This window comes from Rousettus aegyptiacus, unplaced genomic scaffold, assembly GCF_014176215.1.
Source record: "Rousettus aegyptiacus isolate mRouAeg1 unplaced genomic scaffold, mRouAeg1.p scaffold_m13_p_4, whole genome shotgun sequence".
Classification (NCBI taxonomy): domain Eukaryota; kingdom Metazoa; phylum Chordata; class Mammalia; order Chiroptera; family Pteropodidae; genus Rousettus; species Rousettus aegyptiacus.
In genome coordinates, this window is record NW_023416307.1 from 36646003 (window position 1) to 36652361 (window position 6359).

At 32.4% G+C, this 6359-nt stretch overlaps 1 pseudogene; it reads left to right on the plus strand.

Moving 5' to 3' along the window:
- Window positions 1-249: 249 nt before the first annotated feature.
- LOC118601872 lies at window positions 250-368 on the plus strand (annotated as a pseudogene).
- Window positions 369-6359: the final 5991 nt, after the last annotated feature.

Genomic DNA, 6359 nt, shown 5'->3' on the forward strand with positions numbered 1-6359 from the left:
TAATCATAAGAAAAGGTGCTCAACTTCATTAATCATAGGGAAAGTGAAAATTTAAATCACAAAGCAATTACCATTACACACTTACCAAAAAAAAAAAAAAAGAAGAAAGCTAAAATAAAATACATAAATAACAATTTCAAGTATTGGTGAAGATGTAGAGCAACTGGAACTCTCATATTTTGCTGGTGGAACTATAAATTGTAAAACTACTTGGCAGTATCTACTAAAGCTAAGAATGTGCATATCCTTGTCTACAGCCATGCAACCCTGAACGAGCCCAATCCCATCTGATCTCAGAAGCTAAGCAAAGTCAGGCCCAGTTAGTACTTGGATGGGAAACCACCTAGGAAGACTAGGTGCTGTAGGTGTAAAAAATAAAAAATAAAGGATTGTAAACTGACAAGGTCCTTGAAATCTGTGAGGTCAACCATAAAAAAAAAAATAAAATTATAGAATATGCATATCCTTGATCCAGTCATTCTATTCTTTGGTATAAACTCTATAAAAATGGCCCAAAAGACATGTACAAGCATGTTTATAGTGGCACTTTTGATAATATCTCCAAATTGGAAGCTATTCAACTATCTAACAACAGTAGACTAGGCAAATAAATAATAGCCTATTTTTACAATATATTCAGTATTGGGAGTGACCAAACTTTATATACGAGAACATGGATAAATCTAATGGAGAGCAAAAGATGCTAAAATCAAAAGAGTGCATCTGTTATGATTTTATTGATAAAAGACGAAATTAGCCTATGGTTACTATTAAAGGCTTAGCAATTCTAAGAGCACAAAAGAGAACTTCTGGGATCTGGGCAATATTCTGTTTTTAATCTGTGCAACAGTAACAAGAGTTGGTTCACTTTGTGAAATTTATTCTGCTAGATACTTTTTATTTCTACACTTCATAAAGATATATTTAAATTAAAAATTTGCATCAAAATGTACATGCATATAGAAAATTGTCTTAGACTGCAATCAGTATCAATATCTCAGTGTGCATTTAATTCATCTGTTAGACATAATTGATTTCTACATTTGTGTCTATGAAACTATTAAACAAATATTAATTAAATGCCTAATTACTATGCCAGTGGGAAAAACTTTAGAAGATATGATCCCCAATTATATGGTGTTTACAAAGTATTTAGAATCTGTTTGGGGAAATAAGATTAGAGACAGAAGTAGCAGATAGAACTTGATGTCTGAATTTCTTTCTTGAATCTGGGAGTTTTGAGCAGATTGAGTTTGGGAAATCACTCTAGCTCCTAAGATATCCTTTGTAGATCCTCTTTTTGCTCACAGAGAATGATGTTTATTTTTCAGGTTTTTTGCATCTATGCTCACAAGGAATACATTTTCTATTCTTATAATTTTTTGGGTAACATTGGCCTCCAAATTTGGAAGTATTCTTCCTTCTTCAATTATCTGGAGGACTTTTTGTAGCATATAGACGTTTGGCAGAATCAATCAGTGAAGCCATTTCACTTGGAATTTTCTTTGTGAATAGGCTATCTTTAATAGAGGACTATTTAAGTTATCTAATTCTTGAATTAGCTTTAGTAGATTGTGACTTTTTATGAATTTTTTCATTGACTCTATGTCATCTAATTTATCGAAATATATATGTTCACTATATTTCTTTGTTAATATTTTCAAGGTCTGTATGATTTGATATTTGTCATCTGTGTCTAGAAGTATATCGATTTGATCTTTTTTAAAAATCAACATTTGGTTTTATTGGTTTTATTTTTTTGTTCTGAATTACTTGTACTTCAACTCAACTTTATTATATATTTTCTTTTTCTTGCTTTGGATTTAGTTTGCTTTTGTTTTGCTCAAGATAAAACCTTAGATGACTAAGTTCAAATCTTTCTTTTTTTCTCATATAAGCATTTGATGCTATAAATTTCCCAATAAGCACTGCATTAGCTACAAATCATAAAGTTTAATATGCTGTGATCTGATTTTAATTGAATTAAAATTATATTCTAATGACTCATGATTCTTTGATACAAAAGATGCTTTAAAATATATAGTTTAATTTTTAAATATATGAGGATTTTCTATATATTTTTCTGTTGTTTCTAGTACAAGCCCATTACTGAGATTTATTGTACTTTGATAGTCAAGAATATGTTCTATCTTGGTAAATGTTTTACATGCCTTTGCAAGGAATGTCTACTTTGCTTTTATTAAATAGATTGTACTGTAAATGTCAAGTGGTTGATGATATTGCTCAAGTCTTCTACAGCCTTACTATAGATCTGTCAATTTTTCTATTAATTACTGACAGAGAGTGTTGACATCTTCAACTATCTTTATAGATTTCTCTATTTCTATTTTGAAAGTTCTAGAAATTTTTAAAAATATATTTGAAGGTCTATAATTGGGTACATAAATATTTAAGATTGTTGTCTTCTTGATGAATTAACCCCTTTATCATCTCACAATGTCCCTCCTTTTCCCTGCTTATATTCCTAGTTTTGAAGTTTACTAGGCATTAATAGAGTCATTCCAGTGTTCTATTACCTAGTGATTGCACAGAATATGACCCACCCTTTAACTTTTAACTGGTCTATATTTTTATATGTAAAGTGTGCTACTTGTAGACAGCATATAGGTGGACCTTAATTTTTTAACCAATATGAAAATCTTTGCCTTTTATTTGTTTTTTAGTAAACATTATTATCTAAAGTAAATATTCATATGGTTTGATTTAAATCTGCCATCTTGCTGACTGTCTTTTAAGTAGCCCTCTATAGTATTTGGGATTTTTTTCCTTTCCTGCCAGTTTTGAATTGAGTAGTTTTATGATTCTATTTTGTCTCCATTATTGGCTTATAAATTACACCTCAATTTCATTTTTTTAGTAGTTGCTCTAGTGTTTACCATATTCATCTTTATAACATAATCTACTTTAAAATAATAATATACCATTTCATGTATGGTATAAAAATCATACAATAGTACATTTCCATTTCTTCCCTCTCATCCTTTGTGTAATTGTCATAGATTTTATTTCTAGATATGCCATAAATCCCACAATCTATCAATACTATCTTTCCTTTAAACACTCAATTATCTTTTCAAGTGATTGAAAAGTTTTATATCTACTTTTATTTTTACCATTTCCTATGTTTTTCTCCCTTTTGTTTAGATTTAGCTTTCCATTTGGTATTTTATTCCTCTGTCTGAAGGACTTGCTTTAATATTTCTTGTGGTGAAATTCTACTGGTAATAAATTTTCTCTTTGTGTGGGGAAAAAAAATCTTTATTTTGCCTTAATTTTTGAAATCATTTTCCCACAGGGTCCATAATTCTAGGTTGACAGATTTTTTATTAAATGCTTTAAATATGCCACTTTACTATCTTTTGTCTTGAATTGTTTCTGATGAGAGTCAGCTATAATTCTGATCTTTGTTCCTCTCTTTATATCATTTTATTTTTCTTTAGCTCCTTTCAAGAATCTCTCCTTACCTTTGGGTTTCAGCAGTTTGTCTGTGTATCTGTTGTTTATTATTATTGATTAATTTGGAAAATTCTCAGCTATTATCTATTCAAATATTTCTTTTGCCTGTTTCTATTTCTTTTGCCCTCTAGAACTCTAGATATTTATATTTCTAGACAATTTGTTATTGACCTACAGCTCTTGAATATTATAATGCTGTTTTTTAGCTCTTTTATTCTCTTTGCATTTCATTTTAGATAATTTCTATTGACCTACCTCCACATTTATTCTATCTTTCCCCAGCTGCATCCAGTCCACTAGCCAGCCCATCAAAGGAAATCTTCATCTCCAATTGCTCATTTTTAAAATTTCTAATATTTTCATTTGTCTTTTAAAATAATCATTATATCTCTGATGAAAGTCTCCATTTGTTTATGTATGTTGTCCATTTTTTTTCACTAGATATTTTAATATATTATTCATAATAATTTTCAACTCTCATTAAATTATTCCAATTGTATCATCTGTGTCTAGTTCTGTACATTACTTTATCTTCTTACAATGAGTCAATATTTTTCTTGTTTTTTATGGGTCATGAATTTTTTTTATTGAAAGTTGAACATCATAGATCAAAGGACAGTAGAGTCTGAGGCAAATTGTTTTTATTCTGAGAACTGGTCATGTCTCTTCTCTCAGGCTATTAGTGGAGGGAAGGCTTGAATCAATCTAGTCAGTAATTGAGTTAGATTTGGTTTTTCTGTTGTCATTATCCTTAGTGCATTATAAGATTCAAATACCTTCAGTGTTGGGTTGCCATTATCCTCTGCTTGGTGTAAGGCCAGGGCTGCATGCCTAAATCACAGAAGGGGTCTCCCTACATCCTTGTCCATTGGTGGGCTGCTTCTGCTTGTTACTTGGTGCTAGGTTTATGGTAGGAGACTTCTTGGTTCTCTTGGTACAGCTTCAGGCTCAGGCAAGGTTCATTCACATGGGCCTTGTGGTTGAGGCATTTTTAACATTTTTTCCTTTCTTCCTCTCATAGCAGCAGAGTGTTTCTCTCTCTCTCTCTCTCTCTCTCTCTCTCTCTCTCTCTCTCTCTTAAGCTGTGTTAGATCTTGAGCAAAAGATAGTTTCTGACCTTTCACAAGTGGTAGCAGATCTCTGCTTTGTACTGTGCAGAATTCTTGGACCAAGAAGTTTTCCTGACTTTTCATCAGTATGCCTGGTGGCAAGTGTTTGATGTCCTCTCTTAGTGGCTTAAGGCTTTATATCATATAGGAGAAGGATCCGGTAGAGTGAACAGTGTTCTTGCCAGCCACCCAGTGGTACCCAATCACCTCTTGCACATCTACCCAACTGTGGTCGGTGGTGAGAGAGCTCTCCAGTCTCTTGTCCTGCACCCAATATCTGTGAGCAATCATCGAAGCCCCTGTAGAAGAGCTTATGAGTGAGAGCAAACCTCTCTGTGTCTGGGGCTCTCAATTTTTCTAAAATGAAATCTTTACCCACCCTGGCCTTTAAGAAGTATTTATAATGTTAACTTATTTTTTTCTTACATGCTTCTATGGCAGCCATGTATTCTTCCTATGCTTTGCTGAGGTTGAAAATTTTATGTCTACCTTCTTCCATCCAAATGATCTGTCACTTTGCAGAATTCAGTTTTCTTGATTGTCTTGTGACCTCAGCACTCTTATAGCTTTGAGACAAGTTATAATTTTGTAGGTCATCTGGCTTTTTCTCATTGTTAATAAGGGAGCAACATTCTTTTGCAGTTTTCAATATCCTAAGTGAAAGCAGAATTCACCTGCTAGAATTTTGCTTAGGATTAAAATTTATGTATCAGTTTTGGAGAGCCTATAATAAATCCATATATGATTTATTATAAAAATATTGAGTAATTTATAATTAATCTGTTTTTATAATTGTACTTGATTAATATTGCAAGTATGCACATTGACTAAAGTTGGTGAAAACTACCCTTATGCAAGTCTACATCTCCTCTGGGGTGATGAGGTGGCAGAGGTAGGGAGCAAATGTAGAGGGCAGATAGTGATACCCTCTTTGTTCTCATTTCACAGAACATCCTAATACCTGTTTAAGGTCAAACAGCTACTAGTTACCTGCAGGTGTTTGACTATAACACTGGTCCTATTGATGCTCAGTTCAGGGGTCTTTCCACTGCATGTGACATATGCTAATGTACTTTGAAGTGAGCTCTTAGATTCTTTTCTTTTTTAAAAAGGAATTTAATCAGCACAAATTTTTCAGAATGTCAAACACGTCAATAAGTTTATGACTTTTCAAATATCTACTCTCTGTTTCTATACCCAAAACTCAACCTTGGATATATGTGCTGAATCCTTTAATGAAAAGGAGGTCTTTACTTCTTTAAATTTGCTCATATTCACTTTTATTAGTGCTCTCAGCTGGCCCTGCCATTGTCATTTTGTTTTTTATACACATTTGTATTCCAGGTAGTCTTTGGATCTCACCATTTAAGTGATTGTTCTTTCTTGTATTGGAATTGGCAAAAAGTCTTTAAAATTAAATAATCTGGCAGACAGCCTTTGCCATTCTCTACTTGAATTTGGGGTCACTGAAATTAGAACACTAAGACTAGATTTTAAGTTAGTTAGCTGGTCATCTTTTAACTCAAATAAATATGGATCAGTGTTATGGAGGAATCTCAATATGAGCTACAAATCAGGATTTAGATATGATGGAAAAATGACATTAGAACTAGTTATGGGGCAAATAATTTTACAGAGGGATAAATCCTTGGGGGAAGGTGATAATAGCATTCGATGCAGTAAAATAAAGTAGCTGTTGTCTGAACATCTTCCCAGAGTTACCGCTTTTTTTCTACATAGTAAGTGAAAGTTTTTCCGATCTTCATTTATATT